At 42.8% G+C, this 26,840-nt stretch overlaps 1 protein-coding gene and 1 pseudogene across 7 annotated transcripts in view; both read left to right on the forward strand.

The window, feature by feature from the left end:
- CDH3 (cadherin 3) overlaps positions 1–26,840 on the forward strand; it is a 115,600-nt gene that overhangs the window by 28,486 nt on the left and 60,274 nt on the right. The gene's annotated exons all lie outside the window — the stretch shown is intronic.
- LOC137214616 (NADH dehydrogenase [ubiquinone] 1 alpha subcomplex subunit 12 pseudogene) lies at positions 10,546–11,734 on the forward strand (annotated as a pseudogene).

Here is a 26,840-nt window from a genome sequence, read left to right on the forward strand (position 1 = left end):
AACCAAGGTCATCTAGATTTTCTCATATGTTATCTTCTACTAGTTTATAGTTTTGCATTTTACCTTAAGGTCTGTGATCCATTTTGAGTTAAATTTTGTGCAGAGTGTAAGGTCTGTGTCTATATTCTTTTTTTTTTCATGTGGATGTTCAGTTGTTCTAGCATCATTTGTTGAAAAGACTATTGCTTTCTCCATTGTATTGCTTTTGCTCTTTTGTCAAAGGTTGGTTGACTATATTTATGTGGGTGTATTTCTGTGCTGTCTATTCTATTCTGTTGATCTATTTGTCTATGCTTTTGCTAATACCACGCTGTCTTGATTACTGTAGGTTAATGTTAAGTCTTCAAGTTGGGTAGTGTCAGTCCTCCAACCTTGTTCTTCTCCTTCAATATTGTGTTGGCCATTCTGGGTCCTTCGCCTCTACATATAAACTTTAGAGTCAGTTTGTTAGTATTCACAAAGTAACTTGCTGGGACTTTGATTAGGGTTGCATTGAATCAATAGATCAAGTTGGGAAGAACTGACACCTTGACAATATTGAGTCTTCCTATCCATGAACATGGAATTTCTCTCCATTCATTTACTTCTTCTTTGATTTCTTTCATCAGAATTTTGTAGCTTTCCTCTTTTAGACCTTGTATGTATTTTGTTAGATTCATACCTAAGTATTTCACTTTGGGGGATGCTAATGTAAATGGTACTGTGTTTTTAATTTCAAATTCCCCTTGTTCATTGCTGATATATAGGAAAGTGATTGACTTAAAAAAAATAATAACCTTGTGCCCTGCAACCTTGCTATAATCACGTATTATTTCCAGAATTTTTTTCCTTGATTCTTTCTGATTTTCTACATAGATGATAATGTCAGCTGTAAACAAAGACAGTTTTATTTCTTCCTTCCCAATCTGTATCCTTTTTATTTCCTTTTTTTGGTCTTATTGCATTATTTAGGACTTCCAGTATGATGTTGAAAAGCAGTGGTAAGAGGGGACATTTACCTTGTTCCTGATCTTAGTGGGAAAACCTCACGTTTCTTACCATGAAGCATGATGTTAACTTCAGATGATTTGTAGGTATTATTTATTCAGTTGAAAAAGTTCCCCACTATTCCTAGTTTACAGAGAGTTTTTCTCATGAATGGGTGTTGAATTTTGTCAAATGCTTTTTCTGCATGTATTGATATTATCATATGATTTTTCTTCTTTAACCTGTGGATGTGATAGATTACATTAATTACTTTTCGAATGTTGAACCAGCCTTGTATACCTGGGATAAATCCCAGTTGGTCATGATGTATAATTTTTATACATTATTGGATTCAATTTGCTAATGTTTTGTTGAGGATTTTTGTGCCTGTTTTAATAAGAGATGTTGTTCTGTACTTTTCTTGTAATGTCTTTGGTTTTGGCATTAGATTAATGCTGGACTCATAGAATGAGTTAGGAAGTAGGCTTCTATCTTCTGAAAGAGATTATAGTGAATTGGTATAATTTTTTCCTTAAATGTCTGGTAGAATTCACTAGTGAATACATCTGGGTCTGATGCTTTCTGTTTTGAAAGGTTATTAATCATTTACTCAATTTCTTTAATTGATATAGTCCTATTCAGATTGTCCACTTCTTGTGTGAGTTTTGACAGATTGTATCTTTCAGGGAATTGGTCCATTTCATCTAGGTTGTCATGTTTGTGGGCATAGAGTTGGTTCATAGTATTCCTTGATTAATTTTAATGTCCCAGGGATTTGTAGTGATGTCCCCTCTTTCATTTCTAATATTAGAAATTTGTATCCTCTCTTTTTTTCTTAGTCTAGCTAAAAGTTTATTGATTTTATTGATCTTTTCAAAGAACCAGCTTTTAGTTTTGTTGATTTTCTCTATTGATTTCCAGTTTTCAATTTCATTGATTTCTGCCCTAATTTTTATTATTTCTTTTCCTCTCCTGATTTTGGATTTAAGTTTCTCTTAGGGACTTCCCTGGTGATCCAGTGGTTAAGACCCTGCGCTTCCACTGCAGGGGGCACAGGTTCGATCCCTGGTCGGGGAACTAAGAGCCTGCATGCCTCGTGGCACAGCAAAAAACAAAACAGTAATTTTCTCTTATTTTTCTTGTTTCCTATGGTAAAAGCTTAGATGATTGAATTTAAATCTTTTTTTCTAAAATATGATTCAGCGTTATAAGTTTCCCTTTAAGCACGAATTTTGCTGCATCCCACAAATTCTGATGAGTTGTGTTTCCATTTTCATTTAGTTCAAAATGTTTTAAAATTTATCTTGAATTTTGACCTGTGTGTTATTGAGAAGTGTGTTGTTTTATCTCCAAGTGCTTGGGGATTTTCGAGCTGTCTCTCTATTATTGATTTCTTGTTAAATTCCGTGGAGTCTGAAAGCAGACATTGTGTGATTTCTATCCTTTTAATTTTAGTAAGATGTGTTTTATGGCCCAGAATGTGGTTTGTCTTGGTGAATGTTTCATATGAGCTTGAGAAGAATATATATTCTGCTGTTGTTGGATGAAGTAGTCTATAGATATTTATCATATTGATGGTGATTGTTGGTGTTGCTGAGTTTAACTATGTCCTTACTGAGTTTCTGCCTGCTGGACCTATTTCTGATAGAGGAATGTTGAAGTCTCCAGCTATAATAGTAGATTCATCTATTTCTCTTTACATTTCTATCAGTTTTTGCCTCACATATTTTGATGCTCTGTTGTTAGGATCTATATGGTAAGGATTGTTATACCTTCTTGGAGAATTGATCCCTTTATCATTATGCAATGCCCCTCTTTATCTCTGATAACTTTCCTTGCTCTGAAGTCCAAAATCAATATAGCTACCCCTGCTTTCTTTTGATTACTGTTAGTATGGTATATCTTTCTCCATCCATTTTTTTTTAATTAATTTTTATTTTTGGCTGCGTTGTGTCTTCGTTGCTGCACACGGGCTTTCTCTAGTTGTGGCGAGCTGGGGCTACTCTTCATTGCGGTGCTTGGGCTTCTCATTGCGGTGACTTCTTGTTGCAGAGCACGGGCTCTAGGTGCGCAGGCTTCAGTAGTTGTGGCATGTGGGCTCAGTAGTTGTGGCGCACGGGCTTAGTTGCCCCGCGGCATGTGGGATCTTCCCAGACCAGGGATTGAAACCGTGTCCCCTGCATTGGCAGACGGATTCCTAACCACTGTGCCACCAGGGAAGTCCCTCAAACTATGTTTTTGCCTTTTAGTTTGAGACTTTATATATATATATATATATACATGATGTATTGGGTAGAAGGAACTCCTGTAAATAGGCTATGAGGTGGTAGGGTGTGGGGTTTGGAGAAGCATTCTGTCCTAGTCCCATGATTAGGTCTTAGTCTTTTCATGAGCCAGTACATCTGGACTGTGAACTTAAGTGCTTCTCAGTTGTTCCCCCCTTAGTTGGGGACATGACGGCTAGGGTGGACTGGAGTTGGGCATTTCCCTTCTCCCACGTGGAAAGCTGGAACTGGCTGGAGTCGTATATTTATTTTTTAATCATAATACTTTCTAAAAATAACCCTCAACACCCCTCCCCCCGCCCCAAATTTGGAGAGTCCTTTCCTCTTTTCTTATTTTCCTCTCTCTCTCGCTGTCTTCTCCATGAGAATCAGCTCAGGGGCTTTGGCAGGGTTGTGGTTGGACTGACCTCAATTTCTCTCTCCCGAAGTTTCTGTGAAATGAGAGGAAAAGGCCTCAGCAAATCCCCCAGCACTGGTTTGTGAGAGGAGAGCGTATTAGTCAGGCTTTCTCAGGCATCAAGGCAGAATCCTGCATGCCTGGGTGAGTGTGTGGGAGCAGTGAGCGTTTCTTGCCGGGATGGATGGGGAGGTGTGGCAGAGCCAGAAACTGCTCCCCAGGCTAGGGTATCCCGCAGGCAGCATGGAGCACTGAGCTCCACCGCAGCATCACCGGGGACGTCTGAGCACAGCTGCCCAGCCTTCTTCTCTGGTGTTTGTGCTTCCTCAGGGAGCCAGTGAGATTGCTCCTCTTCTCCTCAGTCACATCAGATATGAGAGGATCTCAACCCACTGTCTGAGCTGCCGTGTTTTCTCATGACCCCACCATGACCACTCAGGCCATGACTGACTGAACCGGGAATGAACAACAGATCCAGGGGGACACCAGCTGGGTCAAGCCACTCATACTCCCTGTCCTGGAAATTTAGGACCTGGAGGTAAAGTCAATTAGATGACAACGTAGCATGCATGAAAGGAAAGGCTGTGGAGTGTCGGAGCTTCGGAGGTCATGGCGGGTGAGGTGAGGGAGAGGGAAGGGGTGACCAGAGGAGAGGCAGACATGAGAGAGCCTGGTAGCCCTGGGGGCACAACTTTGGTTCTTGACTTTCTGGTTCTGGTTCCTTATCGCCAGCCTTGTCATCTTCTCTCATTGGACTCCCCGGAGTAAACCTCTCTTTATCTGAGCTGACTTTGATTTCATCAGACTGTACCATCCTCTGCCCCTCCTTATGGCAGACATCTACAGACACTGGGTCACTCCTCTTTCCGCGAAAGTTTTTAACTTCTGGATCACTGTCCTTCTGTCCAACGCCAAAAATCATAATTTTTTAATCATTCCAGTACTAACAATGAAGATGACCCTTGAAAACATCATGCTAAGTGAAAAAAGCCGGTCACAGAGGACCGCATATTATAAAATTCCAGTGATATAAAATGTCCAGAGACAAATCCATAGATACTGTAAGTAGAGTAGTGGCTGCCTGGGGCTGGGGAATGTGGGGAGATAGGAATTGATAGTAAAGGGGTATGGGTTTCTTTGGGGAGTAATAAAAATGTTTGAAAATTGATTTTAGTGATGGATTGGCACAACTCTGTAAATATGCTAAAAACCATTGAATTGTACACTTTCAATGGATGAATTATACAATATGTGAAGTATATCTCAGTAAAGCTGTTTTTAAAAACTGCTCAGTTCCCTGATCTTTTTTCCCCCAATAAACTTTTCCTCTACCTCACCTCAGCCACTCACTCCCATGGCCATAGCCTTGACCTTATCATTCCAATAGTTTCAGCCCCTCCATAATCTCAGTTTCAAGCATCCTGCTTGATAATTGCCACCTCCAACTCCAGCCCTCTCTTCTACTATTCCAACTCCAGCAATTCTTTGACCCTTTTGGAACCTGCCATCCATTTATCCCATCACCTTTCCATTGTCTCTTACCCTTATCATTTCCTCACTTCCTTCTTTGTGTGGCTTAAATTCCATGGTCCAGCATTACTGTCATTCTTTTATGTACATCCTCAACTTCTTTGCCCCTCTGCTGTATTCACTTGGAAAAAAAAATTGTTAAATCCAACTCTTTGACCCTGCACCTGCACCCACACAGCTGAATAGGGCTGAGGAAAACTCAAAAACTTGTCTTGTTTCAAATGCCTGACCATTAACTTCAGATGGACCCCCCCCCCAGGGTCACTTGGCAATCTTCCTGTATTTCTTAGACCATTCATCCTCCCACTCTCCTAGAAGGTTATTTCACACCTTTTTCCTTTCTCGTCTTTTTTTAAAAAATATAAATTTATTTATTTTATTTGTTTTGGCTGCATTGGGTCTTTGTTGCTGCATTCAGGCTTTCTCTAGTTGCGACGAGCGGGAGCTACTCTTCGTTGCAGTGTGTGGGCTTCTCATTGCGTTGGCTTCTCTTGTTGCGGAGCATGGGCTCTACGCACGCGGGCTCAGTAGTTGTGGCTTGTGGGCTCTAGAGCGCAGGCTCAGCAGTTGTGGCGCGTGGGCTTAGTTGCTCCGTGGCATGTGGGATCTTACCGGACCATGGCTCAAACCCATGTCTCCTGCATTGGCAGGTGGATTCTTAACCACTGCACCACCAGGGAAGCCCCCTCCTTTCTCTTCTAATTTACAACACTTCCTCTGCCCCCTGTGTTCACTTTCAGCTGATGACTTCATTAGAAGAGAACTTCCACAAGCTCCCACACCCTCACGCACATACTTTCCAGCATCTATGCCCCTGTGCCCTGCCTTCATTCCTGTAACAATGCCTGTTCTGTCTATGCTCCTTTTTGAAGGCCAACCCCTTACTTCACGCTAGATCCCAGCCCTTCTTTCCCACTCAGGCCGTTGTGTTCATGATCCTTCCCCTAACTTGCTCCTGCATCATTAGTCTGCTCCATCCACTGAATTTTCCCAGAAACCTTCAGTCTTGCTGTAATGTGTCAGTGTTAAAAAAAAATTAAAACCTATCTTGGGGCTGGATAGATAGACAGATGGACATATATGTGATAAAGCAAGTATAGGAAAATGTTAGCAGGAGAATCCAGGTGGTGGGTCTATGTGTTCAATGTATAAAATTCTTTCAACTTTTTGGTGTGTTTGAAATTTTTCATTAATAAAATGTCGGGAAAAAATTCCTATCTTGACCCTACATTTCCCTCTTGCTTTTATCTCATTTCTCTGCTCCCTTTCCCAGCAGAACTCCTGAAAAGCTTGTCTGAACATGTGTCACCGTGTGTCTCATCTTTTCTTTTACCAACTGCAATCAAGCTTTTGCCCCAGCAGTTCACCAGAATGTCTCTTATAAAGCTTACCAGTGATTTCCACTGTAGGAAATGGAGTGGTCGTTTATCAGTCCTAATCTTGCTCAGCCTATCAGCTGCAGAATTTGACTCCATTAAGTTACTCCTTGCTCCTTACAAAACTTTCTTTCCCTAATTCCAGAATGGCACTCTCTCCTCCATTTTCTCTTATCTCCTTAGTTGACTTTGTTGGTCTCTCATCTGTCCAGCCTCTTAAGGTTGAAATGCATCAGGACTTAGCTCTTAAAACGTTTTCTCTATCTACACTCCCTCTCTTGTTTATCTCCTGCAGTTTCATGGATCCGATTACTATAGGATTATTCCCAAATTTATACTATCCCTAGCCTGAACCCATCTCCTCTATTCCAGACTCATTTATCCAACTGCCTACTCGACATCTCTGCCCAGATGTCTAAGAGGTATCTCAGACTTAATGTGCCCACAAACTAATTCCTCGTTGTAGTAGTTGTTATAATAATAGTCCCAGTGAATCACACCTCACTTGTGTCCGTGCCTGTTTGCAGTGTGAGCATTAATTTCTTCACACACACTCCCCACCCCTGAACCTGGGCTGGCCTTGTATCTTGGCTTTGATCAGTAGAAAGTGATGGAGTATGAATTCCAGAACCTAAGCCATAAGAGGCTTTGCGGCTTTTACTCTCCCATTCTGGAACACTGAGGCCACCATGGCAAAGAAGTCCAGGCTAGCCTCACTAAAAATGAGAGCCCATGTGGAGAGCCAAGTGAGGCACCCCAGCCAGCAGCTGGTCCTGGCTCCAGCCATATAGAGGAGGCCGTCTTGGACCTTCCAGCCCCAAATGGGCTATCAGATAACTCAACCACGTGACTGATCCCAGGCAAGATTAGCAGAAGAACTGCCAGATTGCCAACCCATGTAGTCAAGAGAAATCATAAATTGCTGTTAAACTACTAAGTTTGCGCTTTTTTTTTTTTTCTGCAATAGATAACTGAAACACCGCTCTTGCCACTATACCTTCCCCTTCGCAGCCTTCATCTCTGTAAATGTCACCTCCATTCTTCCAATTGCTCATGCCAAAAAACTTGGAGTTCCTTGACTCCTCCCTTTTTCTCATCTAATCCTTCAGCAAATTGTATATCATTTTACCATGTATCCAGACGCCTATACTTACCACCTCCATTGCTACCACACTGCGCCAAGCTGCATCATCGCTTGCCTGGATTACTGCAGGGGCCTCCACCTTGGTCTCTCTGCTTCCATCCTGGCTCCCCTCCACTGTGTTCTCCAGCCAGCAGTGAGCGATCCTTTTAGAGTTTAAGTCAAATCCCATCACTCCTCTGCTCAAAGGACTCCAGGGACTTCACACTTCACTCAGAGTAAAAGTTAAAATCTTTACTGTGGCCTCAAGACCCCACATGATTTGGCCCTCTCCTCTCTCCCCCTTGTTCACCCTGTTTCAGCCACTGTAGCCTCCTTTCTGTCCCTTAAATAAACTAATTGGCTTCTTATCTCAAGCCCTTTGTACTTACTCTCCTCTGTGTAAATAGTCTTCCCCAGAGACTCACATAACTCACTTCATGTGTCTGCTCAGATGTCACTTCATTGAAGAAGCCTTCCCTGGTCATCTAGACCCCACTACTCCATCCCCACCCAAACCCCAAGCTCCATCAATTTCTAGCTCTCTTACCCTGTTTTGGACTCCTCCACAGCAGTCAACACCACCTGACATATTACATTTTTCTTTGTTTGTTTTTTATCTGTTTTCTCCCATTAAAATATAAACTCCATGAGGACAGGGACTTCATCTAGTTATTCACTCCAGGGTCTCCGGTGCTTATTACCTATCAAATAGAATGTATTCGATATAGTTTTACTGAATGAATGAAAGCAGAAGTGTATTGTATTAGTTTTCTGTTGCTTCTGTAACAAATTACTACAAACTTGGTGACTTAGAACAAATTTATTATTTTATAGTTCAGGAGATCAGAAGTCCAAAAAAAAACATGTCTCGCCTGGCTAAAAGCAAGGTGTTGGCAGGGCTGCATTCTTGCCAGCGAAGCTGTCAGGGAGAACTCATCTCCTTACTTTGTCCAGCTTCTAGAGGCTGCCCACATTCTTTGTATGATGACTCCCTTCCATCCTCAAAGCCAGCAATGATTGATTGAGTCTTCCTCACAGGGCATCATTCTGATGGCTTCTATCATCACATCTCCTTCCCCATCTCAGGCCCTCCCTCTTTCATGAATAAAGACCCTTGTGATTACATTGGGCTGACCCAGATAATCTAGGATAATCTTACCTTCTTAATATCCTTAATTTCATCACATCTGCAAAGTCCCTTTTGCCTTGAAAAGTAACATAGTCACAGGTTCCAGGGATTAGGGTGTAAACATCTTTGGAGGGGTGATTATCTTGCCTACCACAGGTATTTACCAAGAAACTAATGAAGCTTAAATTCAAGCCCACTAACACAAGCCCCTCCTAAGACCCAGGAAAGGGCCCTCGTGATCTGTTCACATGGTCATATGTTTTTTTGAAAATTTACAAAAGTAAGATATTTTAACTGTAATTGGTTAAGTTTTCTGTTTCTTTCCACTCTGACTTCACCTCTGTTGTACTGTTGCTCCTGTTGGGTGGCATTGGCATAGACCTGGGCATCTGGGGGATATAGTCACTAAGAGGAAGTTGAGTTGGGTTTACTGAGATATGTTTATGTGGTTTGTAGTAACTTCCGTGTATAGTTAAGTTAGTGTTAGCCTTCCTGGTACAGTAGTGGTTTCCAGAAATACTACAGCTGCCCAATGTTGTAATGTAAGGTCGCAAGGCCAGAGGCTCTATTGCGATATGAGCAAATCCTATGGCATCTGGCACTGGAAGTATGTGGTGGTAGAGAAAACAAGATTTCAAATGTAGAGAAGCAGAAGCTAGCCTGTAGGAAATTCTTCCATTCACCAGACGTGTAAAATGGTAAACAGACAATTTTAGTTCTCATCACTGTGTAGCCAAAACAGAAGTGCTTTCCTGTCAAGAATATACTCAGTAACGCAAAATGTAGTAGATCATTTGGAAAGATGTTCACAGTAATTCTTCGTGTCACTGCACAAATGCCTTTTGCAGTGTGACATTGTTGCTCTTTCCCTCAAGATGTGGAGTCTGTCCCCGTCTCTTGTCTGGGGCTGGCCTTGTGACTTGCTCTGACCTATAGAATGTGGCAGAAATGATGTGGGAGTTTCAAGCCTAGACCTCAAGAGGCCTTGCAGCTTCTGCTCTCAGCCTTTACTATATAAAGAAGCTCTCCCATTGCTGTATAAAGAAGCCCAGGGCTTCCCTGGTGGCGCAGTGGTTGAGAGCCCGCCAGCCGATGCAGGGGATACGGGTTCGTGCCCCGGTCCGGGAAGATCCCACGTGCCGCGGAGCAGCTAGGCCCGTGAGCCATGGCCGCTGAGCCTGTGCGTCCGGAGCCTGTGCTCCGCAACGGGAGAGGCCACAACAGTGAGAGGCCCGCATACCGCAAAAAAAAAAAAAAAAAAAAGAAGCCCAAACCAGCTTTCCTGAGGATAAGAGACCCCATGGAGAGAGGAACCCAACAACCAAGAGCCAACACCAACCACCAGACATAAGAGTGAGGCCATCTCAGTCCATCCAGCCTCAGTCCAGCCACAAGATGACTATCGCTGCATGACTGATCCCTAGCAGAAGAACCATCCACCTGATCCTGGTCTATATTGCTGACCCACAGAAACATAAGTGAATAAAATATTTGTTGTTTTAAGAACTGGATTTTGGGGCAGTTTGTTACACAATAATAATTAACTGATACACAGCATATACATACAAATACACCATACATTTCTCTTCTATATGAGGATCTGGTGAAATAAAATTTATCAGAGTTTCTGTGTTTAAATCTCTTGCTGTTTGACATAATAGACAGACATTGATGAAAATAACCTAAAATTTATAACATGCATATGAGGACATCAGTGTTCAACTGGTTAATGAGTATAATCAATTCAAAGATTAGTCACTAAGCGTGGGCTGCAGCAGGTCAGTGGCCAGGACAGCCTCCATGGCTATCTACAGATTTTCTTCAGGACAAATGATGTGAGGGTTGGTACATTAGTGGGGGAAGACAAAAATGGAAATAAATACTATGAAGACAGCAAGCAGTTTTTTGGCTATCACCAGTGGGTTATATATACTACTGAAATGAATGGCAAAAACACATTCTGGGATGTGGATGGAAGCATGGTGCCCCCTGAATGACATCATTGACTTCACTGTATGACTCATGATCCTCCAACAAGAAAATCACCTATTGCTTGTACATTCATTTGGACAAACCATAAATTCAGCATGAGTGGCACTCCACACAATATATACCTTATTCCACCACTAGAAAGAAGATTCAGGAGTGGGTCCCACCTTTGATACCTCACAAGTAAAGACAATGAAAAACAATTTAAACATGTAAAATATGGGGCTTTTTGTGTAATTGCACCGTTACTGCTTACTATTAACTTGATTAAAATTGTTTGATTGAAAAAAAAGAAAAAGATTAGTCACTGCACAAGAAAATGCAAAGTGCCCTGAAATTATTCAGCTTACATATGAAAGAAATCTGGTAGGCGTTTTCCCAAGTTTGACAATCTAAAATTTTACTCATTTTTAAAAATTAATTAATTAATTTTTGACTGTGTTGGGTCTTCGTTGCTGTGTGTGGGCCTTCTCTAGTTGTGGTGAGCAGGGGCTACTCTTCCGTTGCAGTGTGCAGGCTTCTCATTGCAGTGGCTTGTCTTGTTGTGGAGCACAGGCTCTAGGCGTGTGGGCTTCAGTAGTTGTGGCACGTGGGCTCAGTAGTTGTGGCTCATAGGCTCTAGAGCACAGGCTCAGTAGCTGTGGCGCACGGGCTTAGTTGCTCCACGGTATGTGGGATCTTCCCGGACCAGGGCTTGAACCCCTGTCCCCTGCATTGGCAGGCGGATTCTTAGCCACTGCGCCACCAGGGAAGCTCTAAAATTTTACTCCTTTTTTAATTATAAAAATACATTAAAAAATTTTAATATATGTAAAAGAATAAAACTTCACTCATCAAAAATGAGAAGGAAACTCAACAGGGAATATTATAAAATCATTGTCATATGAAGAGATGACTGAAGAGTTTGCAGCCAAAAAACGCATGGAAAAAGGTATCAGAGAAAGGTGTTGACACCATCAATTAATAAAAATAATATTTTCTGAATGTTAGTGATGTTTGTGGTATTTATCACTTTTTTTAAATTTGTGGTTTGTAGTGATTTATTTTCTTATTCTAAATAAATACTAACTTAGGTATCTAATTATTTTACTTGAAGTTTTGTGAGGTTTTTTTCCTTAAGGGGACCTCCCCAGTTGTACCTTGTTCAGCCCCCTGAAACGTGGATCTGCCTGTGAATGAATGAATGAGCCCAAGTTCTAGTCCACAGAAATTTATGCAGAAAGAACCCCAGGGCCTCTTCCTCAGAAGGAAGCTCCGGATGTGATAGTCTGAGTCACTCCTGTGTACCTGGCATGCCCACAGGAGAGGCAGATGATAAACACAAATGTGAGGCCTTTCGAATGTCAATGTTAACCCAAAGTGCAGCTTGAAAGGAACTTTCAGACACTACCTCCATGTCAGAGATTAGTTGGCCTAAGATTTTGGGGCAGGGAGCAAAGAACCAGAGAGTCCCCAAGACCTATTTGCATCAGGAGAGAGGAGTGGAGGAAAGGGAGCAACTTGGGATGGGCTGAGCCAACCATGCAGCTTGGTTAAATATCTATTGAGCATCTGCTACATGCCAGGCACTGTTCCATAGTCTGGAACAAAATACTCCAAAATCTCTGCCCTCCTTGTGCTGACATGGCAGGGGTGGGGATGGCAGTGTAGGAGGAAGGAAGAACAATAAACATTTTTAAAACTGTATATAGGGGACATGCCTGATGGCGCAGTGGTTAACACTCTGCGCTCCCAGTGCAGGCGGCCCAGGTTCGATCCCTGGCCATGGAACTAGATCCCGCATGCTGCAACTAAGAGTTTGCATGCCACAACTAAGGAACCTATGTGCTGCAACTAAGGGGCCCACCTGCCACAACTAAGACACAGTGCAATGAAATAAATAAATTAATTAAAAAAATAAAAATAAATAAAAAGATATATTACATTAGAAAGTGGGAAGTGCAAAGGTAAAAAGTAAAGCAGGGTGAGGGAGTTGGAAAGTAGTGTGTGATGGGGGTGCAGCTTTCAATAGGGAATCAGGGAAGGCCTCAGTGGAAGTTGAACTAAGATTTGAAGGACATGAGGGAGGGAGCCCTGTGGCTATCTGAGGGAGAAATGTGATCTGTGACAGGCAGAGGGAGCGGCATGGCCAAAGGTCCTGTGGCAGGAGTATACTTGGCAAGCTTGAGGAACAGTTTCAAGGCCTGGCTGCGAAAAGGAATGAATGAGGTGGAAGTAGGAGAAGAAATCTGAGAGATAATGGGGGTCAGAGCTCATGGAGCCTTGTAATCATGTGCAGGGACTGAGGAGGATGGACACCATAGTAGGGTTTTGAGCAGAGGAGCAGTGATGTCATCTGGCTGCCGTGGAGAGAACAAATTGGGGACAAAGGCAGAAACAGGGAGCCAGTGGAGACCATTGCCATAATCCAGGGTGAAAGGGAGTCAGATTCTAGATATATTTTGAAGGTAAAACCAACAGGATTTGCTGGATTGATATGTGAGAGAAAGGAAAGAGGGGAGAAGGATCACCTCAAAGTTTATGGCCTGAGCACCTGCACTGAATTGCCGTTACTAGATGGGGAGGATTGCAGCGGGAGCAGAACGAAGCCTAACTCTGGAATCGCTAGGATGAGCTACAAGGGCCAGAGGGGGTTCTACCTCAAAGGTAACTGGGCCTCTGGTGTGCCAGGTTCTGACTTAATCCGCAGTGCAGTTAACAGCCCCTGAACGCAGAACAGGTGATCCCTGCTTGGGAAACCATTTCCACCTCATTCACATGCTTGTAGTTGGTAAGTGAACCCACTGCCAGCACATTTTTCAGCTGTTCCTTGAAATGGGTTGTTCTTGAGCATTTTCACTTGTAAAAGGTTGAATTGGACATGGGCAAAGATTGCCTTAAAATAAGTAATGCCACATAAAAAATGAAGCATGAGAATTGAAAACATATGTCCACCTAAAAACGTCTCTCTATATATCCATAGCAGTATTAGTCACAATAGCCAAAAAGTATCCATCAACTGATGAATGGATAAACAAAATGTGGTGTATCCATACAATGGAGTATTACTTGAAAATAAAAAGAAATGAAGTACTGGCATATGCTATAACATGGATATACCTTGAAAACATTATTCAAAGTGAAATAAACCAGTTACTAAAGACCATATATTATATAATTCCATTTATATGAAATATCCAGGATAGGCAAATCTGTAGAGACCAGCAGATTGATGGTTGCCCGGTAGTGGGGAGTTTGGGAGAAAATGAGGAATAACTACTGATGTGTTCAGAGCTTCTTTTGGGGGGTGATGAAAATGTTCTAATATTGATTATGGTGATTATTCAAGTCTGAGACTATACAAAAAATATTGAATTGTGTACTTCATTAATTTATTTTTAAACCTTTTCTTTTATTTTATTGGCTGTGCCTCATGGCTTGCGGGATCCTAGTTCCCGGACCAGGGATTGAACCTGGGCCCTGGCAGTGAAAGTGCAGAGTCCCAACCACTGGACCACCAGGGAATTTCCTGAATTGTGCACTTTAAATTGGGGAATTGTATGGTAGATGAATTACATCTCAAAGCTGTTATTTTTTAAAAGCTTTTTTGAAAATGCCCACACTAATTTCCCTAAGGGAGCTGTTACTGCAGACCACCTCATGTGAGCAAATGTCACGGCCTGACATTGAGACTAATCAGACCACACATGACTCCAGCCAATCACACTTGGCAATGCCCGTCACGCGCTGGTCACAGGGAACTGTCAGTACTTAATACTGATCATGGGAGTTTGGGCTGACAAAGCTAATTAATTACCCATAGCATGTACAGCAGTGGTTAAGGGCACAGCCTCTGCAATGGGACAAACTGATTTTGAACCTCCGCTCTGTCTTATGACCATTGGCAAGTTAGCCTGTCTCAGCCTCAGTCTCCTCATCTGTAAATAAGAGATGATAATATCTACCCCATAGGGAGGTTAAGAGGATTAAATGCAATACTTTTGTAGAACAATTAGTACTGTGCCTAGAACTAAGTAAAGGATCAGTAAATGGTAGCTGGAATTATTGTTAATAATGTGTAAAGAGCACTGAGCACAGGGCCTGGCATATAGAAAGCGCTCAAAACACAGAATGATTTTTTTAAATTACCTTTTTTATTTTATTTATTTATTTTGGCTGTGTTGGGCCTTTGTTGCTGTGCGCGGGCTTTCTTTAGTTGAGGCGAGTGGGGGCTACTCTTCGTTGTGGTTCATGGGTTTCTCAGTGCAGTGGCTTCTCTTGTGGAGCATGGGCTCTAGGCGCACGGGCTTCAGTAGTTGCAGCACACGGGCTCAGTAGTTGCGGCGTGTGGGCCCTAGGGTGTGCGGGCTTCAGTAGTTGTGGCACACGGGCTCAGTAGTTGTGGCTCGCAGGCTCTACAGCACAGGCTCAGTAGTTGTGGTGCACGGGCTTAGCTGCTCCGCGGCATGTGGGATCTTCCCAGGTCAGGGCTCGAACCCGTGTCCCCTGCATTGGCAGGTGGGTTCTTTTTTTTGCGGTACATGGGCCTCTCACTGCTGTGGCCTCTCCCGTCGCGGAGCACAGCCTCCGGACGCTCAGGCTCAGTGGCCATGGCTCACAGGCCCAGCCGCTCCGCGGCATGTGGGATCCCCCCAGATCGGGGCACGAACCCGCGTACCCTGCATCGGCAGGCGGACCCTCAACCACTGCGCCACCAGGGAAGCCCGACAGGTGGGTTCTTAACCACTGCGCCACTAGGGAAGTCCCAGAATGATTAAAGTCATACTTTTCACAGGAAAAAATGTTTATGAGACAGAATAAACTTTACAGATAAGGATAGAAAATTTGAATTCTGTTGCTTAAGGACAAGAGTAGGTGACTTTGGGAGACTGCTACGTGCCCCCTACCTGGCTCCTCTGTAGCAAATACTCACACAGCCTAAAGCAGTGGCTTTGCCCTTGAGCCTCTTTGCCACCCCCCCACCCCGAGTCACTAATGAGCAAATCCAAGCTTCTGGAAGCTCCTAGGAGAACATTCAGCTAAGAAACTGGAGTTTTTGATGAGGACCCCAGACAGGAAATGCCATTGCCCCTCCAAAGCATATTCTAAGACAGGGAACTTGAAGAGGAACTCAAAGCAGAAAATAACTACAATTGATTATCCCAGGAATGCAGGGGCATTTCAACAGCAAAAAAAATCGATTTATGTAATATACCACACTGTGTGGTTAAAGGAGAAAAATGTGATCATCTCAATACCAGCATGAAAAAGTAGGTGATAAAACTCATACTTATTTATGAGTAAACAGTAGTAAACCAGAACTAAAGGGAAATTCCTGTTCTTGATATATCTCCCCATATGAAACAAAACTTTTTAAAAAATTTATTTATTTATTTTTGGCTGTATTGGGTCTTTGTTTCTGTGCACGGGCTTTCTTTAGTTGTGGCGAGCGGGGGCTACTCTTCGTTGCTGTGCACGGGCTTCTCATTGCGGTGACTTCTCTTATTGCAGAGCATGTGCTCTAGGTGAGCAGGCTCAGTAGTTGTGGCACACGGCTTTGTTGCTCCGCAGCATGTGGGATCTTCCCGGACCAGGGCTCAAACCTGTGTCCCCTGCATTGGCAGGCAGATTCTTAACCTCTGTGCCACCAGGGAAGTCCTGAAACAAAACTTAATAGCGAAACAATAGAACTATTCCCAAACCAGGAACAAGACAAGGATGCTATCATTCTTACTATTTGATATTATAACGGTAGCAACTGATTTTCAACAAAGGTCCCAAGACCACTCAATGGGGAAAGAATAGTCTTTTCCACAAATTGTACTGGGACAACAGAATATCTAAAAGAATGAAGCTGAACTCTTAGCTCACACCATCTACAGAAACGAAATCAAAATGGATTGAAAACCTAAACGTAAGAGCTAAAACTGTAAAACTCTTAGAAGAAAACATAGGTGTAAATCTTCATGACCTTGGATTAGGCAACAATTTCTTAGATATGACACCAAAAGCATGGGCAACCAAAGAAAAAATAGATAAATTGGACTTCATCAAAAGAAAAACTTTTGTGTTTTAAAGGGCATTGTGAAAATGAAAAGACATCGCACGGAATGGGAGAAAATATTTGAACATCATATATCTGATTAGGGTCTAGAATATATAAAGAATTCTTACAACTCAACAATAAAAAGACAAATACCCATTTTAAAAATGGACAAAGGGGGGCTTCCCCGGTGGTGCAGTGGTTGAGAGTCCGCCTGCCGATGCAGGGGACACGGGTTCGTGCCCCGGTTCGGGAGGACCCCACATGCCGTGGAGCGGCTGGGCCCGTGAGCCATGGCCGCTGAGCCTGCGCATCCGGAGCCTGTGCTCTGCAGCGGGAGAGGCCACAACAGTGAGAGGCCCACATACACCCCCCCCCCCCAAAAAAAAGGACAAAGGGGCTTCCCTGGTGGCACAGTGATTAAGAATCCACCTGTCAATGCAGGGGACACGGGTTCGAGCCCTGGTCCAGGAAGATCCCACATGCCGTGGAGCAACTAAGCCCATGTGCCCCAACTACTGAGCCTGAGCTCTAGAGCCCATGCTCTGCAACAAGAGAAGCCACGACAGTGAGAGGTCCGCGCACCACAACGAAGAGTAGCCCCTACGCACCACAACTGGAGAAAGCCCGCACACAGCAACGAAGACCTAACACAGCCAAAAAAACCCAAAAAACAAATAAATTTACATAAATAAATAAATAAACCAATGAGCAAGTATTACTAAAAAAAAAAAAAATGGACAAAGGATTCAAACAGACTTTTCTCCAAAGAAGACATGCAAATGGACAACAAGCCCATGAAAAGGTGCTCAACATCACTAGACATTAGGGAAATGCAGATCAAAATCACGAGATACTACTTCACGCACACTAGGATGGCTATTTTTTTAAATGGCTAATTTTTTTTAAATGGAAAATAACAAGTGTTGGCAAAGATATGGAGAAATTGGAAACTTCACTCATTGCTGGCAGAAATGTAAAATAGTCCAGCCATTGTGGAAAACGTTTTTGCAGTTCATCAAAAAATTAAACATAGAATTACCATATGACCCAGCAGTTCCATTCTGAGGTACATATCTAAGAGAACTGAAAATGTGTTTGTATAAAAACTCGTGCATGAATGTTCATAGCAGCATTACTCATAGTAGCCCAAAAGCAGAAACAACACAGATGTCCATCAACTGATGAATGGCTAAACAAAATGGTATATTATTCAGCCAAAAAACGGAATGACATCCTGATACATGCTACAATGTGAATGACCTTTGAAAACATTATGCTAAGTTTAAGAAGCCAGACACTACTACTGAAGCCCGCACACCTAGAGTCTGTGCTCCGCAACAAGGGAAGCCACTGCGATGAGAAGCCCATGCACTACAATGAAGAGTAGCCCCCGCTCACCGCAACTAGAGAAAGCCTGCACACAGCAACAAATATCCAACTCAGCCAAAAATACAAATAAATAAAAAATTTTTAAATGGTGAATTTTATGGTATGTGAATTATATATCAATTAAACCAACTCTGCGAGTACTTAAAAAACTAAAATTGAAAAATCCAGTTCCAGCAATTCCACTTCTTGGTACACAGCCTAGAGACACACACACTCCCTATGCACCAGGAATACATATAAGGATGGTTACTTCAGTGGATTAAAAATGGCCACAAATTCTCTGCAGTCCCTCCTTTCAAAATGTGGGGTCTCTTTACCCACCCTTTGAATTTGAACTGGTCTCTTGACTCACTTTAACCAATGGAATGCAACACAAGTGACTATTGCCAAGTTTTGAGTGAGGCCTCAGGAGACCTCCTGCACTTACTTTCTTGGAACATTTCCACCATCATATGACAAAGTTCAGCTGGAAAAAGAGGGCCAGACATCACAACTGAGGCTCCAGACATGTGAGTGAGGCCATCGTGGGCCATCCCACCAAGCTGCCAGCTGACTACAGCCACTAAGTGAGTCCAGGTAAGATCAGAAGCACCATCTTGTCAACCCACGGAATCATGAGAAATAACAAACTGTTCTTGCTTTAAGCCACAACGTTTTAGGAATGCTTGGCTACCCAGCAATGGCTAACTGATACAATACTGAGGCCTTGTTTGCACGATCAGAAAACTAGGAAGCAACCCAAGTGCAGGCTGGATGGTGTAGTGGGTTTAGCCTGAAGTTTGGCCTCTGACTTGGGCCCCAAATCCCACCCTGCCACTTACCAGCTGTGTGTTGATGAGAAATTTATTTGACTTATCCCTATGTCCTCCTAGGTCCTTGTAAGAATTCAAGGGGTTAATACACCTAGAGGACTTGGAATAGTTTCTGGTAGAGAGGAATACTATTAAGTGTTGACTGTTGGTATTGGCTATTGATATGCTCACCAACAAAGTGTGGTTTATATATGTGTTGGAGGGACTTCCCTGATGGTGCAGAGGTTAAGAATCCGCCTGCCAATGCGGGGGACACAGGTTCGAGCCCTGGTCCGGGAATATCCCACATGCCGCGGAGCAACTAAGCCTGTGCGCCGCAACTACTGAACCTGCGCTCTAGAGCCCGCTCGCCTAGAGCCCATGCTCTGCAACAAGAGAAGCCACTGCAATGAGAAGCCTGGGCGCAGCAACGAAGAGTAGCCCCGACTCGCCGCAACTAAAGAAAGTCCGCATGCAGCAACAAAGACCCAACACAGCCAAAAAAATAATTAATTAATTTATATATATATATATATATATATATATATATATATATATGTTGGAGGCGATAAAGGAGTAAATTTCCTGTATACCAACTTGGACAATTCTCAGAAATATATGATTGTATTGGAAAAAGCAAGTCATAGGACTATAACATTTACATAAAGGTTTTTTTTTTTTTTTTTTTTAGCGGTACGCGGACCTCTCACTGTTGTGGCCTTTCCCGTTGCCGGAGCACAGGCTCAGTGGCCATGGCTCACGGGCCCAGCCGCTCCGTGGCATGTGGGATCTTCCCGGACCAGGGCACGAACCCATGTCCCCTGCATCGGCAGGCGGACTCTCAACCACTGCGCCATCAGGGAATCCCATGTAAAGGTATTTTTAAAATACAGGGAGGAGGACATAAATACACCTCAGAGCATTTGCCTCTTTGAAGGCAAAGATGGGAATGGCTAAGTAGAAATCAAGAAGGAGTTTTGCTTTTTTTAATAAATTTATTTATTTTTGGCTGCGTTGGGTCTTCGCTGCTGTACGTGCGGGCTTTCTGTAGTTGCGGCGAGCGGGGGCTACTCTTCGTTGCGGTGCGCGAGCTTCTCATTGCGGTGGCTTCTCCTGTTGCGGAGCATGGGCTCTAGACACGCGGGCTTCAGTAGTTGTGGCACGTGGGCTCGGTAGTTGTGGCTTGTGGGCTCTAGAGCGCAGCCTCAGTAGTTGTGGTGCATGGGCTTAGTTGCTCTGTGGCATGTGGCATCTTCCTGGTCCATGGCTTGAACCCGTGTCCCCTGCATTGGCAGGTGAATTCTTAACCACTGCAACACCAGGGCAGTCCAAGAAGGATTTTTGCTTTAATCACAATGTTCTTTTTTATTATTATACAAAAAGACACTAGTTATATAATTTTTAAAAAGTTATGCATAGGAAAAAGACTAGAAGCAAAGAAGTTAAATTGCCAACATTGGTTAATTTGGTTTGGTGAGAATATAAGGGTTTTTTTTCTTCCTTATTCTTTACTGCCTCCCCAGCCCCCACCCGAATTCCTGTATTAATTACAATGGTTCCGAATCCTTCCTTTTCTGCACCATCCGCTTGGGGACCTGATCTTCCCGGACCAGTCCTGACATCTGCCTTGTCACAGGCAGGCTCAGCCCAGTGTGCATAGCACCTGGCACTGCTATCCAGGGCCACCCTGCTCGGGCCCACCCAGGCCCACAGGCCTGGGTTCTTGCCAAGGCTTCAGATCTCAGGCTTTGATCCTTAACGTGCTTGAAGAACAACTCCTTAGTTTTGCTCATCGGAATTTAAGGGGTTCCCCTTCCTCCAGCTCCCCCAGCAAGGGGCCCTAGCACCTTCCTGCAAGCAGCTGAGGGGAAACCATGGGGAGGGGTGTTTGTACAGGAGGTGTCTGGGAAAGGGGGAAGCACAACAGAGGGACAGCCAGAGGCGATTTCCTTCATGGCAGATGCCGAATGGAGGACTTTATCAGGCTCTTTAAATTTTTAAAGACTTGTTGGTGATGTTTTGTCTTGCTGTCACGATGTTATTGAGGAGGGCAGATAAATCGGCTTTGGTGTTCTCAGCTACTGTGTATAAGGGTGTGAAAGTAAAGGCTGTTGCAGGGCCTACAGAATACAGGTTAGTGGGGTCCAGGTGGAAATTGGGAATCAAGAGAATTGTTTGCATCTCTAACACAATGGTTCCTGGATTCTTCTGTTTGGACACTTTTGTCTTCTCAGGCCTGGGTTTTATATCCAAAGGGAGATCGTGAAGTTGTTCTTTCTGGTTTTGATTGATAGGTTCTGGATTAGACACTCTGGAAAATAGTAAGTTCAGATAAGACTGTTTTTTTCCTTTTTTAATAGATATTTATTGGAGTATAATTGCTTCACAATACCGTGTTAGTTTCTGTTGCATAACAAAGCAAATCATCCATATGCATACGTATGTCCCCATATCCCCTCTCTCTTGAGCCTCCCCCGCATCCTCCCTATCCCACCCCTGTAGGTCATCTCAAAGCACCGAGCCAACCTCCCTGTGCTATGCTGCTGCTTCCCACCAGCCAACTATTTTACATTCGGTAGTGTATATATGTCCATGCTACTCTCACTTCGCCCCAGCGCTTCGTTCTCCCATCCCATATCATCAAGTCCATTCTCTATGTCTACCTCTTTATTCCTGTCCTGCACCCTGCAACTAGGTTCATCAGTACCATTTTTTTTTTTTAGATTCCACATATATGCGTTAACATACGGTATTTGTTTTTCCGTTTTGATTTACTTCACTCTGTATGACAGACTCTAGGTCCATCCACCTCACTACAAATAACTAAATTTCGTTTCTTTTTATGGTTGAGTAATATTCCAGTGTATATATATATATACCACATCTTCTTTATCCGTTCATCTGTCAGTGCACATTTAGGTTGGTTCCATGTCCTGGCTATTGTAAATAGTGCTGCAATGAACATTGTGGTGCATGTGTCTTTTTGAATTATGGTTTTCTCAGGGTATATGCCCAGTAGTGGGATTGCTGGGTAATATGGTAGTTCTATTTTTAGTTTTTTAAGGAAACTCCATACTGTTTTCCATAGTGGTTGTATCAGTTTACACTCCCACCAACAGTGTAGGAGGGTTCCCTTTTCACCACACCCCTTCCAGCATTATTGTTTCTAGCTTTTTTGATAATGGCCATTCTGACCAGCATGAGGTGATACCTCATTGTAGTTTTGATTTGCATTTCTCTAACAATTAGTGATGTTGAGCATCTTTTCATGTGTCTCTTGGCCATCTGTATGCCTTCCTTGGTGAAATGTCTATTTAGGTCTTCCGCCCATTATTTTATTTATTATTATTTTTTTTTACGCGGGCCTCTCACTGTTGTGGCCTCTCCCGCCTAGGAGCACAGGCTCTGGACGCACAGGCTCAGCGGCCATGGCTCATGGGCCCAGCCGCTCCGCGCCATGTGGGATCTTCCCGGACCGGAGCACGAACCCGCGTCCCCTGCATCGGCAGGCGGACTCCCAACCACTGCGCCACCAGGGAAGCCCCCGCCCATTTTTTAATTGAATTGTTTGTTTTTTGGATATTGAGCTCCATGGGCTGTTTGTATATTTTGGCGATTAATCCTTTGTCTGTTGTTTCATTTGCAAATATTTTCTCCCATTCTGAGGGTTGTCTTTTTGTCTTGTTTATGGTTTTCTTTGCTGTGCAAAAGCTTTTAAGTTTAATTAAGTCCCATTTGTTTATTTTTGTTTTTATTTATGTTACTCTAGGAGGTGGGTCAAAAAAGATCTTGCTGTGGCTTATGTCAAAGAGTGTTTTTCCTATGTTTTCCTCTGAAAGTTTCATAGTGTCTGGTCTTACATTTAAGTCTTTAATCCATTTGGAGTTTATTTTTGTGTATGGTGTTAGGTAGTGTTCTAATTTCATTCTTTTACGTATAGCTGTCCAGTTTTCCCAGCACCATTTATTGAAGAGGCTGTCTTTTCTCCATTGTATGTTCTTGCCTCCTTGTCATAAATTAGGTGCCCATATGTGCATGGCTTTATCTCTGGGCATTCTATTCTGTTCCATTGATCTATATTTCTGTCTTTGTGCCAGTACCATACTGTCTTGATTACTGTAGCTTTGTGGTATAGTTTGAGGTCAGGGAGCCTGATTCCTCCAACTCCGTTTTTCTTTCTCAAGATTGCTTTTACTATTCGGGGTCTTTTGTGTTTCTATACGAATTGTAAGATTTTTTGTTCTAATTCTGTGAAGAATGCCATTGCTAGTTTGGTAGGGTTTGCATTGAATCTGTAGATTGCTTTGGGTAGTATAGTCATTTTCACAATATTGATTCTTCCAATCCAAGAACATAGTATATTTCTCCATCTGTTTATGTCACCTTTGATTTCTTTCATCAGTGTTTTATAGTTTTCAGAGTACACGTCTTTAGCCTCCTTAGGCAGGTTTATTCCTAGGTATTTTATTCTTTTTGTTGCAATGATAAATGGGAGTGTTTCCTTAATTTCTCTTTCTGATTTTTCGTTGTTGGTGTATAGGAATGCCAGAGATTTCTGTGCATTAATTTTGTATCCTGCAACCTTACCAAATTCATTGATTAGTTCTAGCAGTTTTCTGGTGGCATCTTTAGGATTTTCTATGTATAGTATCATGTCATCTGCAAATAGTGACAGTTTTGCTTCTTCTTTTCCTATTTCTTTTTCTTCCCTGATTGCTGTGGCTAGGACTTCTAAAACTATGTTGAATAAAAGTGGTGAGAGTGGACATCCTTGTCTTGTTCCTGATCCTAGTGGAAATGCTTTCAGTTTTTCACCAATGACAAACCCACCCGCTTGCTGTGGGTTTGTCATATATGGCCTTTATTATGTTGAGGTAGTTTCCCTCTATGCCCATTTTCTGCAGAGTTTTTATCATAAATGGGTGTTGAATTTTGTGAAAAGCTTTTTCTGCATCTATTGAGATGATCATATGGTTTTTATTCCTTAATTTGTTAATGTGGTGTATCACATTGATTGATTTGCATATATTGAAGAATCCTTGCATCCATGGGATAAATCCCATTTGATCATGGTGTATGATCCTTTTAATGTGCTGTTGGATTCTGTTTGCTTGTATTTTGTTCAGGATTTTTGCATCCATGTTCATCAGTGATATTGGTCTATAATTTTCTTTTTTTGTGATATCTTTTTCTGGATTTGGTATCAGGGTGATGGTGGCTTTGTAGAATGAATTTGGGAGTGTTTCTCCCTCTGCAATTTTTTGGAAGAGTTTGAGAAGGATCGGTGTTAACTCTTTTCTAAATGTTTGGTAGAATTCGCCTGTGAAGCCATCTGGTCCTGGACTTTTGTTTGTTGGAAGATTTTTAATTACGGTTTCAATTTCATTACTTGTGATAGGTCTGTTCATATTTTCTAATTCTTCCTGGTTCAGTCTTGGAAAATTGTACCTTTCCAAGAATTTGTCCATTTCTTCGTGGTTGTCCATTTTATTGGCATATAGTTGTTTGTAGTAGTCTCTTATAATCCTTTGTATTTCTGCAGTGTCAGTTGTGATTTCTCCTTTTTCATTTCTAATTTTATTGATTTGTGTCCTCTCCCTTTTTTCTTTCTTTTTTTTTTTTTGCAGCACACGGGCCTCTCACTGTTGTGGCCTCTCCTGTTGCGGAGCACAGGCTCCAGATGCACAGGCTCAGCAGCCATGGCTCACGGGCCCAGCTGCTCTGAAGCATATGGGATCTTCCTGGACCAGGGCACGAACCCATGTCCCCTGCATCGGCAGGTGGACTCTCAACCACTGCACCACCAGGGAAGCCCTCCCTTTTTTTCTTGATGAGTCTGGCTAAGTGTTTATCAATTTTGTTTATCTTCTCAAAGAACCAGCTTTTAGTTTTATTGATTTTTGCTGTTGTTTTCTTCATTTCTATTTCATTTATTTCTGCTCTGATCTTTATGATTTCTTTCCTTCTACTGACTTTGGGTTTTCTTTGTTCTTCTTTCTGTAGTTGTTTTTTTTTTTTTTTTTTTTTTGCGGTACGTGGGCCTATCACTGCTGTGGCCTCTCCTGTTGCAGAGCACAGGCTCCGGACGCGCAGGCCCAGCGGCCATGACTCACGGGCCCAGCCACTCCGCGGCATGTGGGATCTTCCCGGACTGGGGCACGAACCCGTGTCCCCTGCATCGGCAGGTGGACTCTCAACCACTGCGCCACCAGGGAAGCCCTCTCTAGTTGTTTTAAGTGTAGGGTTAGATTGTTTATTTGAGATTTTTCTTGTTTCCCTTTTTTTTTTGTGGTATGCGGGCCTCTCACTGTTGTGGCCTCTCCCGTTGTGGAGCACAGACTCCGGACGCGCAGGCTCAGCGGCCATGGCTCACGAGCCTAGCTGCCCTGCGGCATGTGGGATCTTCCCAGACTGGGGCATGAACCCGTGTCCCCTGCATCGGCAGGCGGACTCTCAACCACTGTGCCACCAGGGAAGCCCTCCCTTTTTTTTTTTAACTTATTTTATTTTATTTTTTTTGGCTGTGTTGGGTCTTCATTGCTGCATGCGGACTTTCTCTAGTTGCAGCTAGCAGGGGCTACTCTTCGTTGCAGTGTGCTGTCTTCTCATTGTGGTGGCTTCTCTTGTTGCAGAGCATGGGCTTTTAGGTGCATGGACTTCAGTAGTTGTGGCTCGTGGGCTCTAGAGCACAGGTTCAGTAGTTGTGGCACATGGGCTTAGTGGCTTCGCAGCATGTGGGTTCTTCCTGGACCAGGGATTGTACCTGTGTCCGCTGCATTGGCAGGAGGACTCTTAACCACTGCACCACCAGGGAAGCCCCTTTCTTGTTTCTTGAGGTGAGACTGAATTGCTATAACTCTTAGAACTGCTTTTGCTGCATTCCATAGGTTTTGGGTCATCATGTTTCCATTGTCATTCGTTTCTGTGTATTTTTAAAATTTCTTCTTTGACTTCTTCAGTGATCTCTTGGTTATTTAGTAGCGCACTGTTTAGCCTCCATGTATTTGTGTTTCTTACAGTTTTTTTCCTGTAATTGATTTACAATCTCATAGTGTTTTGGTCAGAAAAGATGCTTGATACAATTTCAATCTTCTTAAATTTTCTGAGGCTTGATTTGTGACCTCAAATGTGATAGATCCTGGAGAATGTTCGGTGTGCACTTGAGAAGAAAGTGTATTCTGCCACTTTTGGGTGGAATGTTCTATAAATATCAAATAGATGTATCTGGTCTATTGTGTCATTTAAAGCTTGTGTTTCCTTATTTATTTTCTATTTGGATGATCTGTCCATTGGTGTAAATGGGGTGTTAAAGTCCCTTACTATTATTGTGTTACTGTCGATTTCTTGGCTGTTAGCATTTGCCTTATGTATTGAGGTGCTCCTATGTTGGGTGTATAAACATTTATAATTGTTACATCTTCTTCTTGGATTGATCCTTTGATCATTATGTAGTGTCCCTCCTTATCTCTTGTAACAGTCTTTAAAGTCTATTTTATCTGATACAAGTATTGCTACTTCAGCTTTCTTTTGATTTCCATTTGCATGGAATATCTTTTTCCATCCCTTCACTTTCAGTCTGTATGTGTCCCTAGGTCTGAAGTGGGTCTCTTGGAGACAGCATATATATGGGTCTTGTTTTTGTATCCATTCAGCCAGTCTGTGTCTTTTGGTTGGGACATTTAATCCCTTTACGTTCAAGGTTATTATTGATATGTATGTTCCTATTACCATTTTCTTAATTTTGGGGGGTTTGTTTTTGTGGGTCTTTTTCTTCTCTTGTGTTTCCCACTTAGAGAAGTTTCTTTAGTATTTGTTGTAAAGCTAGTTTGGTGGTGCTGAA

The sequence above is a fragment of the Pseudorca crassidens genome, chromosome 20, assembly GCF_039906515.1.
Source record: "Pseudorca crassidens isolate mPseCra1 chromosome 20, mPseCra1.hap1, whole genome shotgun sequence".
Classification (NCBI taxonomy): domain Eukaryota; kingdom Metazoa; phylum Chordata; class Mammalia; order Artiodactyla; family Delphinidae; genus Pseudorca; species Pseudorca crassidens.